Source organism: Lissotriton helveticus (assembly GCF_964261635.1).
Source record: "Lissotriton helveticus chromosome 1_1 unlocalized genomic scaffold, aLisHel1.1 SUPER_1_unloc_57, whole genome shotgun sequence".
Taxonomy (NCBI): domain Eukaryota; kingdom Metazoa; phylum Chordata; class Amphibia; order Caudata; family Salamandridae; genus Lissotriton; species Lissotriton helveticus.
This window is the reverse complement of record NW_027611700.1, coordinates 1,278,350-1,303,001: the sequence shown is the minus strand read 5'-3', so window position 1 is coordinate 1,303,001 and position 24,652 is coordinate 1,278,350. Positions and strand designations below refer to the sequence as shown.

The window sequence follows — 24,652 nt, the reverse complement described above, 5'->3', positions numbered from 1 at the left end:
AACTTAACAACAATTCATTGTCTGAATGTTCAATCAGTACCCATCTCATGTCAATTCATTGTCCGAACACATAATCAGTACCCATCCCATATCAATTCATTGTCCGAACACATAATCAGTACCCATCCCATATCAATTCATTGTCCGAACTGACAGTACACATCCCATATCAATTCATTGTTCGAACATATAATCAGTACACATCCTATATCAATCCATGTGTTTAAAAAAACTGCATACATATCTCATGACACCAAGGCTGAGCAATCGGGGTACAACAAGGAGTTGAAAGTTTCATTTGTACCGGCGCCATTTTGGGTGCAGCCAGGCAGATCCAGGCATAGTCAAAATCTCCACCAACTCGTGGTTGGCCCAGAGCCTCTTTCGGCAGTCCAAAAAGTTCCGTTAAAGGGCAACAGAAAGGATCGGCGGTATGAACCATCAGTCAAAGGGGGAGGGAGGCAACAATTTTTTCTACCGGGTCATACTGGGTTTTCACCGGAACTGATCCGAACTGTAGTCTGCAGGATTTTAGTCATTCAAACTGAGGCTGGCGCCAGCATGGGAGCGCCGACGTCTCGCGGCTACATTTTCATCGTTCCGCGGGCAATCATGGCAGTCATTCCCCATCGGGGGTGTCTGCGGGGGTCGGGGGCCCCCGTGGCTCTTATAGAATCTTCAAAGTCGAGGAGAACACTTCTGATTGTGGGACTCACTTCTTAATTAACAAGCAACCGGGCCATCCCTTCGCGCCGGGCCCGCTCCTGCAGGGTCCGCTCCTGCAGGGTCGACCGCCATTTTACGAGTTCCAGCAGTCACTGCATCACAAGAGTGGACGAACCCTTTGCCTGGTGCGTGGAGCGTTGGGGGTGCAGCTGAGGCGCCTCCACCTGGGGAGGCGGGAGAGGCTCGTCCGCGCCGCCTCTCCCTCCCAGTGCACCCCACGGCGTCTCGCTTGACATTTGCTATGGCCGGACCAGGCGATGAAGAAGAGGGGGGGGTCGGAGGCATGTGCAAGACATCCCCCCCCGTGTTGTCGCAGCCATTATTGTAGAAAGAAGAGGTGGGGGCGCCCGGTACGTTTCGGGCCGGGCCTCCGGTTGATGGCGGCCGGACGCTCTTCGCCACGGCCCCAGGAACGGGTCCCTTGGTTCATCCTGGGGACAGGCCTTGGCGCGTGGTGCCGCCTCCGGGCTATTCGCGTAGTGGTCCTTCCACCTGACGGCTTTTGTAGACTTTACGACGCCCAAAAACCTACTAGAAAGTAGCCCAAAGTAGCCCAACATTGCTACTTTGGGGAAGGAGGGACTGGAACGGCGTCGGGCAGACGGCGAAATGCATTGTGGGTTTCGTTGTTGTTGCAGCCGTTTGCCATGTAAATAGTTGTTTAATGTTTTTTTTTTTTTGTTAAAAAAAATAAAACGTGTTCACCTGTTACTTTGCTATAGTGTTGTATATTTCTAATATTCGCCTAGGGTTTGTCGTTAATTGGGCGGGGTGGGCGGTGGAGCCAAGCTGTCTTGAAGTCATAGCGTTGAGTTCGGCTTTCCTCACTAGTTTCATATTTCCTGAGGGGTTGTTCCTAATGTTTCCATTTCAGCGAGGTTGAAAAGAGATCTCATCAGTGGCCTACTGATTTTACTCGATTCATTTTGTTTTCCCTAACGATTTTTATATTCTTTTATTTGCTAGCACGATACAGCGGCTAATCCGCATTTTTCTTTATATTTGTCCTTTTTATTAGGGGTGCCCTCCGGCCAAGCCAGATGACCTACCTCTAATAAATGGTCCGGGTGGAACTAGTTTACCAATCAGTGGGGAGTAGATAGGCATGACAGATTACAACGGGGGACAAAGGTCCGCATTACCTACCCTTCATTACTTGCAAAGACTAGACAGAATATTTCTATTCCACGTTATTTGCAAACAGAGAATACCTCAAAAGAACTATTCCTTGAACAATAAATATCCAGACAATCAATCAATCAGTGGGGAGAAAAACAGGCATGACGGATTACAACGGGGACAAAAGTCTACATTACCTATCCTCTACTATCTGCAAAGAGAGAGGAACGTTCCTATTCATCGCTGTTTGCAAATAGAAAATGTCTCAAAGAGAACCAATACTTCAAGTACAATCAATCAATCAATCAGATGGATAAAGCCATCCTACCAATCGGACGTAAAGACGTCCTACTTAACCTTACCCGGACCGGACCGTGTGGGCAATTCTTCGCCTTCCCTTTTCCAGCGCCCGATCGTTCTCTTTCTCCATGTTTTTACCGCAGCATTCCTGTGGGATTCCAGTCAGGACAGTAGGTCACTTGAGAGAGGTCCGTTCGAAATCGATGAAGTTCATTCAATCGGCAGCCGGACGAGGGCCCTCTCAAGGCAGGTATACTCCAATCGTTTAGATGTTCACCCCATCGTCTGGACCTCTCTTACCGGACCTTATGTCGCTGATGGGCCCCGAGTTGGGCGCCAATTGATGAAGATCAGAAAAATGGTCAGGCGATTTAGTCGATGTTTCTTAAGTAATTTTGCCCGGCGTTAAACGCCTCTAATACCATACGAAGTTTATCAAATAAAGAGGCAGGCGCTGGAGACAGGAAGACAGGAAACAAGTTTTATTCCGACGGAGCAGAACACATCAGATCGGACAACAAGGTATCGTCTCGAGGTGCTCTCTAACAGCCTCTCTGAGGCCTGGCCTTTTATACACTGGTTTATGACATGTGACCGCTCTTTATTACAATAAAGACATTGTGAAGTAACGAAAAAGACATCCCCGGTACCCCCCAGTTCCAGCTCATTCCAACACGTGGCTATAGTAGAGGTCCTCACCCCCCATACAATAGGAGGGGGCTATCACGCAGCTGAGTGTTCCGCCGATTCCTTTGGAATGTGTGCGCCTGATCGAATCTCAGGGGGTGGGGAGGTCATGATCAATAGTAGCTCCTTTGAAGAGGGGCGAGTGCATACAGTAGTGGGCAATAAACTGTATCCTCAGGCTAAGGGATGACCAGCGGTCCGTGCAGACAATCGGGCTCAGAGGAAGGGGTCATCAAAGGAGAGATATTCATGAAAGGAAGGATCGGTGTGGACAATCGAGCGTAGAGGAAGAGTTTATCAAAAGAGGGGTATTCATGGAAGGAAAGGAGGTGTTGGTCAGGCGCGGGGTGTGATTCCCAGAGACAGAGTCATGCGGAAGGGGAGGGTTCATGACTTGTGCATGTGAGAGCGGGGGCAGCCAGGGTGCATGGGGGATGCTTGCAGGGTCAGGGAAGTGCGCTGACGATCGATCGTGAACAGGGAGACCATGGTACCTAAAATGGCTGTCGTGTACGTGTGTGCATGGGTCTATGCTGGCGGGATAACACAGTCAGTGTTTCGCGATATCCATTCTGCTTACAACAAGGGGTACAGTGAACACAAATGAACGCCGCTTATGTGCATATACATTGCCATTTTTAACACTTCTTCCAGATCGTATTAAACAAAATGGAAGAGATACCATGTTTAACATACATATCAAAACTCGGGCTGCCCTCCGGAGGAGCAGGCTGCCTTTCATCCAAACGCCCACTCTTCCGACGACAGCAACATCCAAAACACAATTTATTAAAACACAACATATTTATTCATTCAACAACTCGTACTTTCCAAACACACCATTCACCAGGACATGTCCATCTTCTATATACTCATTCGTTCGCAAATCATACAATCGCATTCACCACTCACACATGGGCTTCATAAATTTCGATCGATAACCAAAGTACAGCCGGTGTTCTTAATACAGTACAAATAGGCGTCAATTCCAAATTCATGTCTTCCAAATCGATCAGAGCCCGTCGACTCCTGTTCGGGGAATCGATCAAACCTGATTCCAGACCACACAGATTTACAAAAGAGACAGTCCAGAGACTGCCCAGAGATCATCAGACAGGCGATCCACGGACCTTCTTACGGACGATCCCATAGTCCTGTGCTGGTTGGGCTAGGATGACTAGGCGCGTAGCTCCAGGACCCAAGCTTACCCAGTTGCTGTTACGCGCTTTTCCGAAGAAGATCCGGCCGATCGAGCACCCCTTGTGCAACACCAGGGCATCTGACGTTGTCTCAATTAATCACCAAACAAGTCTGTGGGGCATCCACCCGTGCAGCCACTCCGCTGCCACGTCGGACCCCCAGATTCCCTGTGGTTCACCAACCACCAAATTCCAAAATACAGATAACTGTTTCCAAAGGCACCGCTCAACAGTGCTATTCCAAAAGACGCCAAAATGAGTTACTCACCTGGTGTACTCAGGTCTGATTGCGTGTTTTCCACTGCCGACTCCTGTAGACCAACACGGTCAGCTGTTCCGGGTTAAGCCCGAAGGACTCCGGCGAAGGGTTATTTAGCAGCTGGGAAGGTCACTCGGCGCGAGAGAGGAAATTTTCCGACCAAAAACTGGTTTCTCAATTAGGATCCTTTTTCAGTCTACCCACTCGACCAGAACCCCTCCCTGTTTATTCACTCCTGCTTACAGGAGGGGATGGCCCTATCACGGAGTCCCGGCGGAGTCGCCAACTGAAGTACCCAAAAATTATATACCATAGGACTATACTTACCAATAGCCCATATACCAATTACCAATAATCAGTCAGTCGGCAATGGAGAAGGTTCAATCGTTTATTATGCAAAGTACTCTATATAGAGGTGCCTCTCTCTCGTCCTCACTGTAGTGATGAGCCTCAGCAAGGCCTACCAGTGCAAGGGGTTCGCCCTTCTCTGCACAAAGTCCTCAGACCATAAAAAGAAGTTGGCACCGAAACTGAAAATAGAAAAACAATATTTATTACACCTCATGAGATGGTACTACGGTCCAAACAACACCCTCCTGTATTGTATGAAGTAGCACCCCGAACAAAGAAAGCATGGTCCTTTTATACCCACGCAGGGGCTCAAAAGGAGGCGGTACAAAACACAAGAGCAAGTTTTATGTACATATAAGGGCATATTGGAAGGCACAATCGGTGAGTGGGCGGAGTTACGTTTTCAGAAACTAGTAAACAAATTCCTATCTGGAACTAATTACTAACAGCTGCAGACCCTACTGGACATGCCTGGGCATGCGTGAAAGTGGGGGATGCTAAATATAGCCTGTTGCTGGGCAGATTTCAGGCGCAGTTAACAAGAAGGTAGGACAAAGCACATGGTGAGCACATGGCAACATGTGGCAGACAAAATGGCTGCCACAAATACAAAATAGAGTCCGCACGATGTTACAATAGTTGCTGAATACAGCATATCTTCTGCTAATGCTTAATCTAGCCGCTGCCAAATTACAACATCCCGCTCAAAGGTGCTGTAGAGGAGACTGCTGGATCACATTCAAAACAGTGCATATATACTTTCAGCATAACACATGAAACCCCTTACATGGAAAAGTACCACTTCTCGTGAAGCCAAAAAGAAAAGCCCATATAAGGCACAGTTGATTAGTTCAAAACTCAGCTAAGCTATTATGGGGGCAGATCAGAGAAGATGACTCCCTTTCATTCTGGTGCATGGGAGTACAGGCACGGCGCCTACAGGAATGTGCCTATCGGACTTAAAAGGCAGATGCGACCTTGAGTTCCCAGGACCAGAAGTAATGGTTCATTCTTAGCCTAGGCTGACTGCTCAGTTTCTATCCTAAAGGGTGTCACGTGCTTTCGGAAATAAACTAAGTGAGGACGGGGAAACGAAACAAAGATGGCGCCTATTCGGCCAAGGCCCGATTTTCCCATGTCTCTAGTACGAGCGCATTTACAAGGGGTTTCGTTGCAAAGTAATATTGCGTATATTGGATATATTACGCCAATATCATATAATTCGGATTTTGTCTCTTCAGAACTGCAATGGTAATAGAAGCAGATAAAAGTAATTAGCAAAATAAGCACATTGAACAGAATAAATAGTTCCACCATCTTTCTAAAACAATGTACATATGCAAGCATATAAAAACTGTATATAGCGGTTTCCTACTATGCTTTCCCGTGTGTGTGTGTCTTTGTGTGTATGTTGATCTCTGTGTTTCTGTCTCCCATTCCCTGTAGGGAAAGTATGTAGCTCCTCGTGTAGAAGAGTCGGTCAAGAAGGAGCACACTGCATTGAATGATTTCTTGGTATGCACTTTTTATTAGTATTACAGGAAATCACAATGATTGATTGTCTCTGTTATATTCTTCTTTCCCACAGGGTCTTTCTCTTCAGTCCCTTTGGTGTGCCTCGGCCGCCGTCGTCCTTCAGACAGAAGGAAAAGACTCAAGTAAGTGTTTTTGCTTTATGGTTTAGTCAAGGGAGGATGTGAGGGATAAATAATAGCTATGCATAGATGTGGAGGGAGGGTGTAGAGGTTGGAGCAACCTAAAGAAAGAGTAGCCGATGATTTCTGCTCTTGTCTTTGTTTCCGTCTCACTTATTTCCTTTTCTCTGGGTCCCTTTCACCCCTCAGCCTCCCCTCCCGTCCCTCTCTGACTCATCCCCTTTCCAAAAGTCCCGTAGACTTTCCCTCCTCCGCCAGGTTAGGGTGTTCTGCTCGGCAACAAGCTGTGAGCTCCCCTGGGCTCCAGTTCTCTCTCTCGTAAAGCTGTTAGTCCTTCTCTGTCTTTCCGGTCTTCCCCCGCTGGTTTCTCCGCCTCGCGTTCCCATGCCGCGTGTAGCTGGACCAAATACTGACCAACCTGACGCGCTCTCCGTCCCCGCCTTCTTCACTTGTGTATCCTCTGATGTCCGTCCTCAGCTCCGGCTTAAAGGGGCCACCTGCCGATTCCCCTCTCTCCACTACTTGATAACAGCAAAGTGGACAACTGGTAAAAGGGTACTGTGAATATAGGAGGGGAGAAATATATGAAGGGATGGCATGGCACTCCTTATCCTCTATCCCATCGTCTACCACAGGGGCTACCTGACACACCCCACCCCCAGACGCACCCAAAAATAGCTTATCCTAAAAACCCACCACCCAAAAACAAGATACCAAACAAAAGGAAAATCTTAGGAGCTTCAGGTGATGTCCCTAGTGTCTGATTACTGGTGTTTGTTTAGGTTTACAGGAGTCCAGAGGTTACATAGCAGACCTTGTCTATGCATGCCGTGTATTTTTCATTCATTATTGTAGTATTTATGTAATCCACTCATCGCGTGCCAGAAGGTAGATGTGTGTGGCTAGAGTTTATATAGCGCCAGATTAGATCTGGTCTGTGTCTCCTGCTCCACAGCTTGTACCCGTAAAAGTGCATCAATGTCTCCTTCCCTTGGAAGCAAATCCACTTGTATTCCAGTTTAAGCATATTTATTCTCATAGAATCACTTTCAAAATCCACTGTTCCTCAAGTAAATTCAAATTCAGTCTGCCTAATTCATTTTGGGGGTTCACCTTCATCAGGGGATGCATGTGAGGAATCTTTGCTGTATGTTGTGTGCGGAAAATAGTGACATAAGAATCGAAATTTGCCTAGCATTGTGACGGTAAGTTTCAATTCTATTAAGGACACAGAGGCAAGGATTATGCTTTTCTTTCTCCGCTTTAATCCAACATCATAAACACAGCAGCCAGAAAAGCAATAAAATGATTTTTTCTTGTAACATACAGAGAAAAAACGTCATTTGCTCTTATAAGAAAAAGTAAAACTCAGTCCATGAACATCAAATCCCATAAGTCCAAGAGATAGCCTGCCACATAGTCCTTCCTCACTGCCTCCAACTCCTAGAAAGCTCCACCATCTTATGCAGACCTCCTCTTTCTTCGCGCGAGTCACGCCTGCATTGATCTTGCTTGGCTCCATCATGTCATGAAACATAAGGACAGCCCGTGCGCGTACTTGAAACCATCCTCACAGAGTCAACACCACAACTGTGAAGAACATCAAAATGCAGGCAACAAGCCTTTCCTCGCAAAGATAAAAATAGTTTACTTACATAAGTACGGGAGGGTTCGCACCTAGTGTGCAACGGGGGGGATAGTCCTCACCTCCATGTCCTTAATAGAATTTAACATTACCGTCACAATGCTAGGCACATTTGGATTCTAGGTCAGGACCGGAGGCTCTGATTATGCTAGTTCAAAGCTAATTTACCACTAACTGAGCAACCTCCACCACTGGCTTAAACCTCTTAAAGGTAGAGTCAGAAGACCAATCTGCCGCCCGCATAAGGTCTTCTAACCCCGGAGCAATCAAAAATAATCTCTCAAGGTGTCGAAAAAATGCAGAACTGCACAGACACTTAAGAGAGAATTTAAAGACAGATAATGCAGCCTATATAACAGGCTACACTGTCCAGTACTTCAACTAGAAATTCCACCAAAAATCCACAAACAGCCAAGTCTGTCCAGATCTCCCTTGCTTCAGCAGCAAAAACCCTCTGGAATGATAGAGAGGAAGACATGGACAGACAAGCCCCATAGGCTGCGATTATGTGGCTCAAAACAGGATACTGTGCCTTTAAGAGAACTTTCCAGAACTTCACAGTATCCCAGAATGCACTGCAGGTCACTTCTACTTTCAGTTCTTTTTTCCGGCTCCTGCAAGCAGGACCCTGGAGCATTGAGCTCTCCCTTTTCAAGGGTTTATTGGTGATTTTTCACTTTTGTTTCAAGTGAGTGCTTTCTAAAGTACTTTTGTGCTTTTCTTCTTGGTTTTTGCACCCTTTTGATGTCAAATATGCCTGCATTATTTGACAAATGTCCGGAGTGCTCCAGGAAGAAGGCCAAATCAGATCCCCATGAGGTGTGTATCCTCTGCCTTCCCTCTTCCCATGTCCGAGAGGAGTGTGTGATTTGTCAGGGCTTCTCTGGCAGGACCCTGAAGGACAGAAAGAAGATCAGGCTTCAGGGCCTTGGGGAAAGAAGGCTGAAGGCGCAAGGTGGGTCTGGAGGGGCTTCCTCTGCCCGTGCTGAGGCCTCTGGGGGGCTCCCCAGGGGCAGGAAGACCAGCAAGCGTTCCGATTCTCCGTCTGGGTCTATTGCACCGACTACGGCGTCGAGAGGGATGACTACAGTCTGTTCCCCGTCGTCTGGGGCGAAGCGACGTCGACGTCGAAGGAACTGGACAGACTGCCGTCAAAGTCTCATGTGAAGATTTCGTCGTCGTCCTCGTCGAAGTCATCGTCGAGTGATCGAAGTCGAAAGGCCCGGCGTCGGCGCTCGCCGTCGAGGCGACACCGCCGTTCGCCGTCGGTGAAAAGGAGAAGATCGTCGTCTAGGAGATCCTCGCCGTCGAGGCGCAGATCGCCGTAGAGACGCAGAAGGTTGCCGTAGAGGCGCAGAAGGTCACCGTCGAGGCGCAGACGGTCGCCGTAGAGGCGCAGAAGGTCACCATCGAGGCGCAGACGGTCGCCGTCGAGGCGCAGACGGTCGCCGTCGAGGCGCAGACGGTCACTGTCGAGGCGCAGAAGGTCGCCGTCGAGGCGCAAGAGGTTGCGTCGAGGCGAAGGCACTTGCCGTCGAGGGAGAGACGGTCGACGCCGAGGAAAAGACGCTCGACGTCGAGGGACCGACGCTCGCCGTCCGGTCGCCGTTCTTCGACGCCGAAGAGACGTGGAAGGAGGTCTGACGCCATGGGAGGTTCGCCAACGTCCCAGGCTGGAAAAGAAGGTGGATCACCGGGCTCGGTGTACTCCGAGGTGTATACCTTGTCACAGAGACCGGTTACACCCCCGCCTCCATTGCAGAGGGGTCTCTATCCGAGGGCCCCTACTCCTCCTCCTTTACCACCACTTCCGCAACCTGTACCTCGACCTCAGTTGCCAGAAAATCCACCTCCGGTCCCTCCGAGGTCGGTCTCGCTGCCCAGACTTCCGACCCCTCCCAAGAGGACTCCTAAGCCGAAGGCCCCGGTCAAACCAAAGGCGCCCGCTCCGGTGGAACCGGCGGATCGACCGAAGCCAAGTAAGTCGCGATCACGCTCCGAACGGAGAGGGAGATCGAGGAGTCGACGTAGATCCTCCACCAGGTCAAGACGTCGCCATAGGAGGCGGAGATCTAGGTCCCGCACGGACTCCTAAAGGTCCAGGACCAGGACCTATTCACCGACCTTGTCGGAATCCCCAGGGACAAGGGTGTCTCCGGTGGACGACATCAGCACTTTCCAGGATGTTCTCCTGAGGGGGGCTGCAAAATTGGGAATCACGGTGACGGCTCCAACACCCACGACGTCCGTGATATTTGAAACGCTTCACAATGAGCATTTGTCTCACCCTCTACTGCCACTGGTGCCTGGTTTGGTAGAGCCTGCGGAGGAGCTGTTCCTCATGCCAGCGGTGGTGAGGCCGCTCCCTCCCGACTTCTGAAGAAGTACAGGGCCCCGGATTCGGACCCGGCTTTTCTGCGGATAGATCCGGTGCCTGACTCTGTTATAGTGATGGCGGCCAGGAAGTTACATTCTACCTCCCCGTCCTCAACAGTGCCGCCCGATAAGGAGAGCCGATGGATCGACTCGGCTGGAAGGAAGGCTTGTGGGACTGCATCCACGGCCATGAAGGCGTCCAGCGATGCGGCGTTGCTAGGGCGGTATGACCGTGCCCTGTGGGACTCCCTGCAACAGTTCACGGAACTTCTGCCACGAAGGGGCGTCACCATGTCCCCTAGGCAGTGAGTCTTTCTAAAACTTCCACGATACCTATCATTGCTCTTAACTTCTCCCACCTTGAGAGGGAACTTTCCCCTATGTGTGTGTACTTGTTTCCACACACATTTTTGGGATAGACACTTGTAACATCTTTTAACACTGCGTGTTTTCAAAATTTCTACCGCTCTTTGACTAAAAGGCGAGTAACACATTGCTCACTTGGAGTTGGGAGCTGAGCAATCACTTGATGCCGACCTCACTATAGGGACGGTGTTTGTAGCCAATTTAGGTGCACCTAACCACGAAATCTGAGGTAGAACCTTCCAGTTGGTGATATACAAAGCATGCATAGCACCTCACAGCTAGTGGAATACAAATATTGCATGATACCTATACCTGCCTATTGATGAGACAAATGCTGATAATCACATCTCATTGAAGAAAGTAACCCTTCTTCTTCATGTTTATGTGTCTGTTGTCTTGTCTGTCTCTTCTCCCATACAGGTTTTTTACATATCCCTACCAAACGGTGTAAATCACGGAGAATATCCGGATAAATTTCACTGTATATATTTTTCACATTTAGAGCCTCTCGGGAGGGTACGCCTTAGGCGCGTACACCACCGGAGGACTTTTTTGTAGGTCCTGAAGAATGCTGAGCTAAACGCATCCTAACAGCAGAAACATGTTGACCAACTCTTGTCTTTGATTAGGATTCCGGTTCCTTAACTAAGAACCTGAGGAGTCCGCTCACTTTGTTTTTAATCAATGCAGGCTGGCCATTATTAAAGATTTTTGTAAAGGCACAACCTTCGCATTTTTTAATTAAACACATTTGCACATCCACGTTTAGTCACCTCCTAATTTGGACACTGTTTGCACTCACCACATCCTGCTCCGCTGTAACCAGGCGTTGTAGCACGCTGGGGAGACATTCGGTCACCCCAGCAGGGACCCAATGATGAAGCATGTCACCAACTAGTGGTGAGTGAGGGTCCTTCAAACAAGAAAGGTTCTTTTTCCCCCCTCCTAACATCGGGTGACCAACATAGCTCTCTGGTTCTCTTCCACTGAGGATAACCCACTGGGCTCATATAGGGAGACTGAGACTGTCCCGTTGTGTGTATGCACGTGTGTGAGCATTGATCACACGTGCATCACACATCGGTACTAACATTTTACTTGCAATGGATACAGTCTTCGGTTCACCAGCCCGCCCCCATAAATTCCTCCAGTCAGCTCGCGGTTTCAACTGCTCGAGCTCCAGGCGGGGGCCGATATCCTGTTAAGGAAAAGGGCGATAGAAGACGTACCTCTGTCTCAAAGAGGAAGAGGTCTGTACTCCCGGTTCTTCCTGGTTCGCAAAAAGACAAGAACGAGTTCAGGCCCATTCTGGACTTGCGACAGGCAAACAAGTGGATTCGCCGAGAAAAGTTTTGCATGCTGTTGTTGCATCAGATTTATCCTCAGTTGCAACAGGGAGACTGGCTATGTGTAATAGACCTACAGGATGCGTACTTCCATGTGCCCATTGCACACAAACACAGGAAGTTCCTGCGAATACACAGTACTGCCATTCGGGAGCAACCTAAAGAAAGAGTAGCCGATGATTTCTGCTCTTGTCTTTGTTTCCGTCTCACTTATTTCCTTTTCCCTGGGTCCCTTTCACCCCTCAGCCTCCCCTCCTGTCCCTCTCTGACTCATCCCCTTTCCAAAAGTCCCGTAGACGCCCACGCACCTACAAGAGCCACATCACTCCGGGGCCGTGGCGTGGTGACTCCGTGTCCTTCAGTGAGGACTGGTCTTCTGCTTCGGCTTTCCCTCCTCCGCCAGGTTAGGGTGTTCTGCTCGGCAACAAGCTGTGAGCTCCCCTGGGCTCCAGTTCTCTCTCTCGTAAAGCTGTTAGTCCTTCTCTGTCTTTCCGGTCTTCCCCCGCTGGTTTCTCCGCCTCACGTTCCCATGCCGCGTGTAGCTGGACCAAATACTGACCAACCTGACGCGCTCTCCGTCCCCGCCTTCTTCACATGTGTATCCTCTGATGTCCGTCCTCAGCTCCGGCTTAAAGGGGCCGCCTGCCGATTCCCCTCTCTCCACTTCTTGATAACAGCAAAGTGGACAACTGGTAATAGGGGACTGTGAGTATAGGAGGGGAGAAATATATGAAGGGATGGCAAAGCACTCCTTATCCTCTATCCCATCGTCTACCACAGGGGCTACCTTACACACCCCACCCCCAGACACACGCAAAAAAAGCTTATCCTAAAAACCCACCACCCAAAAACAAGATACCAAACAAAAGGAAAATCTTAGGAGCTTCAGGTGATGTCCCTAGTGTCTGATTATTGGTGTTTGTTTAGGTTTACAGGAGTCCAGATGTTACATAGCAGACCTTGTCTATGCATGCCGTGTATTTTTCATTCATTATTGTCGTATTTATGAAATCCACTCATCGCGTGCCAGAAAGTAGAAGTATTTGGCTACATTTGTTTATATAGCGCCAGATTAGATCTGGTCTGTGTCTCCTGCTCCACAGCTTGTACCCGTAAAAGTGCATCAATGTCTCCTTCCCTTGGAAGTAAATCCACTTGTATTCCAGTTTAAGCATATTTATTCTCATAGAATCACTTTCAAAATCCACTGTTCCTCAAGTAAATTCAAATTCAGTCTGCCCAATTCATTTTGGGGGTTCACCTTCATCAGGGGATGCATGTGAGGAATCTTTGTTGTATGTTGTGTGCGGAAAATAGTGACATAAGAATCAAAATTTGCCTAGCATTGTGACGGTAAGTTTCAATTCTATTAAGGACACGGAGGCGAGGATTATGCTTTTCTTTCTCCGCTTTAATCCAACATCATAAACACAGCAGCCAGAAAAGCAATAAAATGATTTTTTCTTGTAACATACAGAGAAAAAACGTCATTTGCTCTTATAAGAAAAAGTAAAACTCAGTCCATGAACATCAAATCCCATAAGTCCAAGAGATAGCCTGCCACATAGTCCTTCCTCACTGCCTCCAACTCCTAGAAAGCTCCACCATCTTACGCAGACCTCCTCTTTCTTCGCGCGAGTCACGCTTGCATTGATCTTGCTTGGCTCCATCATGTCATGAAACATAAGGACAGCCCGTGCGCGTACTTGAAACCATCCTCACAGAGTCAACACCACAACTGTGAAGAACATCAAAATGCAGGCAACAAGCGTTTCCTCGCAAAGATAAAAATAGTTTACTTACATAAGTACGGGAGGGTTCGCACCTAGTGTGCAACGGGGGGGATAGTCCTCGCCTCCATGTCCTTAATAGAATTTAACATTACCGTCACAATGCTAAGCAAATTTGGATTCTAGGTCAGGACCGGAGGCTCTGATTATGCTAGTTCAAAGCTAATTTACCACTAACTGAACAACCTCCACCACTGGCTTAAACCTCTTAAAGGTAGAGTCAGAAGACCAATCTGCCGCCCGCATAAGGTCTTCTAACCGAGCTCCTAAGGAAAAAGCCTTCTGTAGTAGGGGATCTCTGTGTATAGTCATAATCTAGTGAATAGTCCCGCCCATGTGCGTGGACCCCGGAGCAATCAAAAATAATCTCTCAAGGTGTCGAAAAAATGCAGAACTGCAGAGACACTTAAGAGAGAATTTAAAGACAGATAATGCAGCCTATATAACAGGCTACACTGTCCAGTACTTCAACTAGAAATTCCACCAAAAATCCACAAACAGCAAAGTCTGTCCAGATCTCCCTTGCTTCAGCAGCAAAAACCCTCTGGAATGATAGAGAGGAAGACATGGACAGACAAGCCCCATAGGCTGCGATTATGTGGCTCGAAACAGGATACTGTGCCTTTAAGAGAACTTTCCAGAACTTCACAGTATCCCAGAATGCACTGCAGGTCACTTTTACTTTCAGTTCTGCTTTCCGGCTCCTGCAAGCAGGACCCTGGAGCATTGAGCTCTCCCTTTTCAAGGGTTTATTGGTGATTTTTCACTTTTGTTTCAAGTGAGTGCTTTCTAAAGTACTTTTGTGCTTTTCTTCTTGGTTTTTGCACCCTTTTGATGTCAAATATGCCTGCATTATTTGACAAATGTCCGGAGTGCTCCAGGAAGAAGGCCAAATCAGATCCCCATGAGGTGTGTATCCTCTGCCTTCCCTCTTCCCATGTCCCAGAGGAGTGTGTGATTTGTCAGGGCTTCTCTGGCAGGACCTTGAAGGACAGAAAGAAGATCAGGCTTCAGGGCCTTGAGGAAAGAAGGCTGAAGGCACAAGGTGGGTCTGGAAGGGCTTCCTCTGCCCGTGCTGAGGCCTCTGGGGGGCTCCCCAGGGGCAGGAAGACCAGCAAGCGTTCTGATTCTCCGTCTGGGTCTATTGCACCGACTACGGCGTCGAGAGGGATGACTACAGTCTGTTCCCCGTCGTCTGGGGCGAAGCGACGTCGACGCTCGGCGTCGAAGGACCTGAACAGACTGCCGTCAAAGACTCCTGTGAAGATTTCCTCGTCGTCCTCGTCGAAGTCATCGTCGAGTGATCGACGTCGAAAGGCCCGGCGTCGGCGCTCGCCGTCGAGGCGACACCGCCGTTCGCCGTCGGTGAAAAGGAAAAGATCGTCGTCTAGGAGATCCTCGCCGTCGAGGCGCAGATCGCCGTAGAGGCGCAGAAGGTCGCCATCGAGGCACAGACGGTCGCCGTTGAGGCGCAGACGGTCGCCGTCGAGGTGCCGACGGTCACTGTCGAGGCGCAGAAGGTCGCCGTTGAGGCGCAAGAGGTCGTCGTCGAGGCGAAGGCACTTGCCGTCGAGGGAGAGACGGTCGACGCCGAGGAAAAGACGCTCATCGTAGAGGGACCGACGCTCGCCGTCCGGTCGCCGTTCTTCGACGCCGAAGAGACGTGGAAGGAGGTCTGACGCCATGGGAGGTTCGCCAACGTCCCAGGCTGGAAAAGAAAGTGGATCACCGGGCTCGGTGTACTCCGAGGTGTATACCTTGTCACAGAGACCGGTTACACCCCCGCCTCCATTGCTGAGGGGTCTCCCTCCGAGGGCCCCTACTCCTCCTCCTTTACCACCACTTCCGCAACCTGTACCTCGACCTCAGTTGCCAGAAAATTCACCTCCGGTCCCTCCGAGGTCGGTCTCGCTGCCCAGACTTCCGACTCCTCCCAAGAGGACTCCTAAGCCGAAGGCCCCGGTCAAACCAAAGGCGCCCGCTCCGGTGGAACCGGCGGATCGACCGAAGCCAAGTAAGTCGCGATCACGCTCCGAACGGAGAGGGAGATCGAGGAGTCGACGTAGATCCTCCACCAGGTCAAGACGTCGCCATAGGAGGCGGAGATCTAGGTCCCGCACGGACTCCTAAAGGTCCAGGACCAGGACCTATTCACCGACCTTGTCGGAATCCCCAGGGACAAGGGTGTCTCCGGTGGACGACATCAGCACGTTCCAGGATGTTCTCCTGAGGGGGGCTGCAAAATTGGGAATCACGGTGACGGCTCCAACACCCACAACGTCCGTGATATTTGAAACGCTTCACAAGGAGCATTTGTCTCGCCCTCTACTGCCACTGGTGCCTGGTTTGGTAGAGCCTGCGGAGGAGCTGTTCCTCACGCCAGCGGTGGTGAAGGCCGCTCCCTCCCGACTTCTGAAGAAGTACAGGGCCCCGGATTCGGACCCGGCTTTTCTGTGGATAGATCCGGTGCCTGACTCTGTCATAGTGACGGCGGCCAGGAAGTTACATTCTACCTCCCCGTCCTCAACAGTGCCGCCCGATAAGGAAAGCCGATGGATCGACTCGGCTGGCAGGAAGGCTTGTGGGACTACATCCACAGCCATGAAGGCGTCCAGCGATGCGGCGTTGCTAGGGCGGTATGACCGTGCCCTGTGGGACTCCCTACAACAGTTCACGGAACTTCTGCCACCAGACAAGAGGGAGGACTTAAGAGATCCTCACAGAGGGGATGCTGGTGTCAAACCAGGTCATCAGCGCGGCTGCGGATGTCTCTGTATTGGCTGCCCATGGGTACTGTCATGGGATTAACCAGCGGCGCCATACTTGGCTCAGGCTCACATCACTCAAGCCGGAGGCCCAGCAGCTGGTGACTAATCTGCCCTTTTCCGGGGAAACCCTGTTCGGAAAGCATGCCAATGATGAGATGTCCCGCATGAAGGGGGAGGCAGAGACCCTGACAGCTGTGGGCTTGGAGAAGCCCAAAGAAAAGAAGGCCTACCGCCCGTTCCAGGGACGGTTCGGTGCACAGGGAAGAGGGCGAGGTCAGTCTTTGGGACAGCAGCAGCAACAACAGCAGCAGTTCCAGAGACCCTTCCAGAAGCGCCAGAAGGGTAGAGGGGGACAGCAGTCCTCTACAGCGAACAAGGGCCCGGCCGGGTCTCGACCCTGAGCGGTTACTTCCCCTACATCCGTTACCTGCTCCGGTGGGGGGAAGCGTTCAATTTTTTCTGGCAGAGTGGAGAAAAAAATTACTCAGGACAAGTGAGTGCTGAATATTGTTTGCAACGGATACAGTCTTCGGTTCACCAGCCTGCCCCCATCAATTCCTCCGGTCAGCTCGTGGTTTCAACTGCTCGAGCTCCAGGCAGAGGCCGATATCCTGTTAAGGAAAAGGGCGATAGAAGACGTACCTCTGTCTCAAAGAGGAAGAGGTCTGTACTCCCGGTTCCTCCTGGTTCGCAAAAAGACAAGAACGAGTTCAGGCCCATTCTGGACTTGCGACAGGCAAACAAGTGGATTCGCCGAGAAAAGTTTTGCATGCTGTTGTTGCATCAGATTTATCCTCAGTTGCAACAGGGAGACTGGCTATGTGCAATAGACCTACAGGATGCGTACTTCCATGTGCCCATTGCACACAAGCACAGGAAGTTCCTGCGAATACACAGTACTGCCATTCGGGCTGAAGTCTGCACCCAGAACATTCTCGAAGTGCATGGCAGTGGTAGCAGCACACCTAAGGAAGAACAAGGTGTTTGTCTACCCGTACCTGGACGATTGGTTGATCAAGGCCTCCTCCTTCTCGGAAGCTCAGGCACACTTCCAGAAGATGTGCGTTCTCTTGAACAAGCTGGGGTTGCACATCAACATGTCCAAGTCTGTCCCGACTCCGGTCCAGTGCATTCAGTACTTGGGAGCCACCATCAATACGCTCTCAGCAAGCGTGTCTCCTTCGGAGGAGCGACGGTTATCCCTCCTTCGGAAGGCTCAGGCTCTTATGACCACTCCATCTACAACAGTGAGGACGGTGTCTTCTCTACTGGGATCGATGGCCTCTTGTATCTTCCTAACGCCACACGCACGGCTGCACATGAGACAGTTGCAGGAGTGCTTGGAGGATCAGTGGGATCAGAAGAGAGGGTCTTGGGACGAAAAGATACGACTGTCTCTGCATGCTCTTCAGTCTCTGAAGTGGTGGTGTTCAGCGCGGAATCTCCTCAGAGGGGTCCCCTTCCACAAGGACATTCCCACTCAGACTATCGTGACGGATGCTTCTCTCCACAGTTGGGGGGCGTACTCCGGAGACTTACAAATTCAAGGAACGTGGTCCCCGATAGAGACCACGTATCACATCAATTTCCTGGAACTCAGAGCTGTTCACTTGGCACTGAAGGTTTTTCATCCGTCCTTTCAGACCAACTCTCTGCTTGTACAGACGGACAATACGACCACGATGTATTACCTCAACAAGCAGGGGGGCTCGAGATAATTCACTCTGTCGCAGGAGGCGCAGGCGATCTGGCACTGGCTTCTGGCCAGAGGACTGACGATAACGGCTACCCATCTGCCAGGTGTGCAGAATGTTCAGGCGGACGCACTGAGCAGACTGATTCAGGAAAACCACGAATGGGTCATAAACGACGAAGTACTAGGAGAAGTCTTCGCAAGGTGGGGGACCCCAGACATAGATCTGTTCGCCACCGCCGAAAACAGCAAATGCCGAGACTTCGCCTCCAGGTACTACCAACAAGGGACGCTGGGGAATGTGCTATGGATCAACTGGTCGAACAGCTTTCTGTACGCTTTTCCACCCATTCCCCTGATTCCAGCGGTGCTCATCAAGCTGTCCCGGTCCAGGGCGCGGATGATACTGATCGCCCCGGAATGGCCCAGACAGTGGTGGTTCACGGGCCTGCTTCACCGGTCTCTCCTTCCTCACATACGGCTGCCGTGCCGGCCGGATCTTCTCACGAAGTTCGAGGGGCAGATGTTGCACCCCAACCTCTCGTCTTTGAGTTTGGCGGCATGGCTCCTGAGATAGTGCAATATGGCCATTTGAATCTTCCCGGAGATTGCATGGACATACTGAAGGAGGCTAAGCGACCTTCCACTTGGACTTCCTATGCTTACAAGTGGAAGAGGTTTTGTGTCTGGTGCAAGTCCAAGAACTATGACCCTATGACGTGCAAGGAAGACGTCATCCTTCCTTACCTTCTACATTTGGCGCGGTCTGGCCTTAATGTTTATTCCATTAAGGTTCATCTCGCTGCATTGACTGCCTACAGGAAATGCCCTTCACAGACTTCCTTCTTCCAGATTCCTGTGATCAAAGATTTTTTGGAAGGCTTGAAGAAAGTATTCCCTCCTGTCAGGCTTCCTTCGCCTTCATGGGAATTGAATGTGGTGCTGTCCCGATTGATGAAGGAGCCTTTTGAACCTATTTATAAGGCTTCGTTGCAGCACCTGTCCTGGAAGGCGGCGTTCCTCGTGGCGATTACAGTGAAATTCAGGCGTTGTGTTGCCAGGAACCTTATACTGTATTTCATGCTGCTAAGGTTGTTATGCGTACTCACCCTAAATTTCTTCCCAAGGTTATTTCTGATTTTCATGTCAACCAGACTAAAACTTTGCCTACGTTTTTTCAGAACCCTTCATCTCCAGCGGAAAGGTCTCTACATTCCCTGGATGTTAGGAGGGTGTTGAAATTTTATCTGGATAAGACCAAAGATATTCGTAGGTCAGACCAATTGTTTATCAATTATGGATCAGTCAGGACGGGTCTTGCTACCTCTAAACAGTCCATCTCGAGGTGGATTGTGTCCTGCATACAACTGTGTTACCAGAAGGCTAATAAGACCTTAGGGGGTAAACCTAAGGCTCATTCCACCAGGAGCAAAGCTGCCACGACGGCTTTGCTCCGTAATGTTCCTATTGCAGAAATCTGCAAGGCGGCCACTTGGAAGTCGGTCCATACCTTCGCTAAGCATTACTGCCTGGACACTGATGCCAGGGCAGACGCTCAGGTAGGGCAGGCTTCGCAGCGAAATCTGTTCGCACAATAGTGGTGTTATTTCTCGTTTCTCCACCTCCGCTTTGGTGTGGGGATGGGCTTGCCATTCTATTCACTAGATTATGACTATACACAGAGATCCCCTACTACAGAAGGAGTAATTTCTGTCCTGTAACTCCAGTTCTGTAGTAGGGGTATCTCTGTTATAGTCATAAGCGCCCGCCCGCCTCCCCGGTGGAGAGTGAGAGATATTCATGTAAGGAATGCTACAGGTCTGGTGTGTTACGCCTTCAAAAAGAACTGAAAGTACAAGGGACCTGCAGTGCATTCCTGGATACTGTGAAGTTCTGGAAAGTTCTCTTAAAGGCACAGTATCCTGTTTTGAGCCACATAATGGCAGCCTATGGGGCTTGTCTGTCCATGTCTTCCTCTCTATCATTCCAGACGGTTTTTGCTGCTGAAGCAAGGGAAATCTGCACAGGCTTTGCTGTTTGTGGATTTTTGGTGGAATTTCTAGTTGAAGTACTGGAGAGTGTAGCCTGTTATATAGGCTGCATTATCTGTCTTTAAATTCTCTCTTAAGTGTCTGTGCAGTTCTGCATTATTTCAACACCTTAAGAGATTATTTTTGATTACTCCGGGGTCCACGCACATGGGCGGGACTATTCACTAGATTATGACTATAACAGAGATACCCCTACTACAGAACTGGAGTTACAGGACAGAAACTACTCCTTCGAGGCCATCGCACCTCTTGCAGAATGTGCACCAAACTGTCTCGTATCAATTCCCGCCTCCTGCATGACCCATCCCACCCACCTAGCAATCGTGGGGGAAGAGACATCATGGTGTGGTTTTCTCAAAGTGATAAGGAGTTGCCCTTCGCCCGGAGGACGAAACTCAATTGTCATTTCCTCATAGGATTTCAGACAGTTTGCCACAGAGTTTGGGCACATCCGCGAAAGCCGGGTATGAAATAGTCCTGGAATCTGACTTGGTGCGGCGACCAAGTGTGAATGAGACCCCTTCTTGGGGTAAAAAACCCTCGCTGTAATATCCAGAGCTCGAACATCAGAGACTCTACAGCAGGACGCCAAACACCAAAGCATAGCCAACTTTGCCGAAAGCTCTTTCACAGAGAGATATTTGTTAGGCTGCCAGGACAAAAAAAGATTGAGGACCAAGTTAACGTCCCAAAAAACTGAGTAACGCGGTTCGGGCGGTAATGACAAGCTAATACCCCTCAGGAGCCTACAAACAAACGGGTGCTCTCCGATTGAGGCCGTGTCCACCGGGCAGTGAGCCGCCGAAATTGCTGATCTTATCCCGTTGATAGATCTGTAGGCCAGCCCTTCCGTATCCAATTCAGCCAGGAAATTCAGTAAGGGAACGACGCCTGCGACCATGGGATCGAAATCCCGTTGAACACACCAACGCAACCACTTGGTCCATGCCGACCTGTATCGCTTAGACATGCTATCCGCCCATGCATTTGCCAAGAGGCCCTGAGCTTGTCCCGAAAGGCCTGGGAGCGACCAGCGTCTCCTGAAAGCCTCCATGCCATGAGGCGGAGCGATACCTGGAGTATGAGGTGTTGACGCTCCCCGTCCGGGTTCAGAAGATGAGGGCGCGGGAGTAGGATTGAAAAATCCCAAGAAAGTTCCAGAAGAACTGGAAACCAGACTTGAGACCTCCAAAAAGGCGTCACCACCACTGTCTCCACCCTCAACAGGCGGATCCGGGCCGCCGTGCGAGCCACCATCGCAAACGGGGGGAAAGCGTAACCCCTCTCCAGACTCCAGTCCTGGAGAAAAGCGTCCGTGGCCTCCGCCAGAGGATCCGGCCTCCAGCTGAAGAAGCGTGGGAGCTGATAATCTAGGCAGGATGCAAAGAGGTCCACCGAAAGCGGTTCCCAAAGACCGTTCAACCATTTTAAAGACCCAGAGATCCAACTTCCACAGACTGGAATCTCTCAAATGCCTGGAGTGCCAATCCGCTACTTGATTGGCCTGACCCGGTAGGTACTCCGCTGTCACCGAGATCTGGTGCGCTAGGCACTACTCCCAGAACTTCTTTGCCAGATCTGCCACGGCACGTGAACGAGGACCTCCCAAGCGGTTGACATACTGCACCGCCAACACATTGTCCATCTTTAGTAATACACACGAGGTCGCCTGATGCCTGGTTCAACAGCGGACGGCGAAAGAGCCCGCGAGGAGCTCCAAACAATTGCTGTGCAACTGCTGTTCCTCTACAGACCATACGCCGCCGGTAGAGAACTCTCCGCAACGGGCACCCCAACCGGACCGATTTGGCGTCCAACTCTATCACCAAATCGGGGATAGACCCAAATATTGCCCGGCCGTTTGAGGCCTCCATATGCTGCAACCACCATGCCATCTCGTCCCTGGGGTCCTCCGACAAGGGAACTGACTGTTCGTACGACCCTCCCTTCCTGAGGTGATGCGCCTTCAGGCGCTGAAATGGCCGGGTAGTGAAGCGGGCCCGGGAAGATCGCCTGGATCGACTAGCAAAGAATACCCACCACTCGCGCCAGCTGGCGGAGCGAAGTCGTCGGCCTGGCGATAGTTTGCCGCAACAAGTGACGTATTTTGGCCATCTTGCGGGCCGGCAGACTCATGGAAGCGTTCACGGAATCCACGACGAATCCCAGGAAAACCAAACTCTGGGCCGGAGAGAGGACGGACTTGTCCCTGATGATGACTAACCCCAAACCTTACAGAAGGGAGGTCGCCTGCCTCAACTGGGAGACCAAAGTCCTCGGACATTGCGCCATGAGGAGAATGTCGTCTAAATACACGATCAGTCTCCCTCCGCGCCCTCTCAGGTCTTCTACCACCGGATTTAACACCTTTGTAAAACACCAATGTACTGAGGAAAGTCCGAATGGAATGGTGGTGAATTTGTACACCTGACCTCTCCACGAGAACTGGAGGAAACTGCGATGAGGAGGATGGATCGGGACCACCAGATATGCATACTTTAGGTCCAACCTGACCATCCAATCCTGAGGCAGGAGGACGTCCCGCAGAAGATGGATCCCCTCCATCTTGAAGTGCCGGTAGACCAGCCATCCATTGAACTCCTTGAGGTTGATCACCGTCCGTTGTCCCCGTCCGTCTTTTCCACCAGAAAGACGTTGCTGAGGAAACCGTTGGGGTGCAGAGTTGATCGATGGATAGCTCCTTTCCTGAGCAAGGCGGACACCTCCTCGTCGATCAGCTGTGCATCGGGGACGGAGAAGGAAATAGGATGCGGTCTTGCGAACTGCCGCGGTTGATCGTAGAAATCTATATGGAACCCCCTTACTGTCTGTAAGACCCAAGCATCTGTCGTGAGTTCCGACCAAGCATGCTGAAACTCCGCTAAGCGTCCCCCAATGCGCACCTGCTCCGCTGAGATGACACTCCCCTCTTGACTGACCACTGCCGGAGTTATTCTTGAAACGGCCTCGGCCTCTGAAACGTTGCCCCTTGGTGGGGTAAAAGTTGTTGAAATTTGCTGAGGTCTGGTATTGTCCTGTGCTGGAGCCTTGTCCCCTATTACTGGTCTGCTGAGCGCAGCGGCCGATCGCGCGGCCCCTCCCGCGACCGGCCCCTTGGGAAAAATGGGTCTGAAAGACTCTCTTTATGTTTGGCTGGGCCTTGTCCAGCGAGGTGAACGTGGCCACGAATGTTCCCAATTCTTTTACAAAAGGGTCCCCATTCAGGCCCCCTGCGCCACGGCACCTGCTTCCGTGGACGCCAAGTCACCCAGCTTTGGATCCAACTTGATAAGCAGTGAGCGCAGACGCTCCGTCGACAGGGCGCAGTTTGGCATTACCCAAAAAGGCTATCGCCCTCTGCGCCCAGTTAGACAAAACGTCAGGTGAGATGACTGATCCTGTTGCCTTCGCCTCCTTCGCCGTGTCTAAAAAAAATGTCATTGGCCCAATGGCGTCCAGGAGCTTATCCTGGCACGAACGCCAGGCACGGTCTATCTCCTTACGCGGATCCTTCATGTATTTTGCAAGGAAAGTCTCCATTTTAGAGTCCAACTCTGGAGTCAGTGCCACCTTCCCCTCCAACGTGGGGCCTGGACACTCCGCCCTAAGACACCCGAGCTTCCTTTTCCAGAGGCTTGCGGAGGCCCCCCGCCACAAACTTGGCCACCTTGTCCCCAGGAGCCCAGGCCGCCGACCGTGGATGTATGATTTCATCCGGGTCCAGCATGCCAGAGGCATCCTGGGGCAAGGCACCCGAAGAACCAGCCGGGCGCCAGGACCGCGAAGACCCCTCATTGCCCGAGACCGAGAAGGAGTCCCCATCCTGGGATGGGGAAGGGGGTGCCGTGGACACTGTGGGTTCTGGCAACGGGGGAGGCGCCGAGGACGGTGGCACGGACTTGGCCAGAAACGCTGTTTTCAGGCGTTCAAAGGCATCCTTGTTCACCCCCTGCGCCTCCCCAACGGAGCCTTCTCCACAAACCTTCTTGGGTGGTGGGGATCCTCCCCCGGGGTGGGTAGGGGTGTAGGAGCCGGGGTGCCCCCGTAGACCTGGGCCAATCTTGCACATTCCGCCGCCAGCGAGTTCAAATCAATGCCAGAATACGGACCCCCAATGGACGTCAATGCTGCAGAAAGGGTGACAAATACAGACCCCGCAGGGCGTAACGGTTTGGCGGCTTGGGGACAGGCTCCGGCAGACTCGTTACTCCCTCAGCGGGGCTCCTCTATGAAGACGCCGCGCTGTGGGAGCAACGAGACGTGCGAGTGACCCATGGTGTCCCCGCAGAGCACTGCAAGTGGACTGCCGCGTAAGAGTAGG

At 51.0% G+C, this 24,652-nt stretch overlaps 1 protein-coding gene and 1 long non-coding RNA gene across 2 annotated transcripts in view; one reads left to right on the top strand and one right to left on the bottom strand.

Moving 5' to 3' along the window:
- Positions 1 to 24,652, bottom strand: part of LOC144806253 (uncharacterized) — a 74,934-nt gene that overhangs the window by 14,467 nt on the left and 35,815 nt on the right. The gene's annotated exons all lie outside the window — the stretch shown is intronic.
- The window catches only part of LOC144806251 (uncharacterized), a 100,694-nt gene that overhangs the window by 47,143 nt on the left and 28,899 nt on the right, over positions 1 to 24,652 (top strand). The window contains exon 3 of the mRNA XM_078672651.1: positions 6,230 to 6,299. The gene's annotated coding sequence lies outside the window, so the exon portion shown is untranslated. The remainder of the gene's footprint in view (positions 1 to 6,229; positions 6,300 to 24,652) is intronic.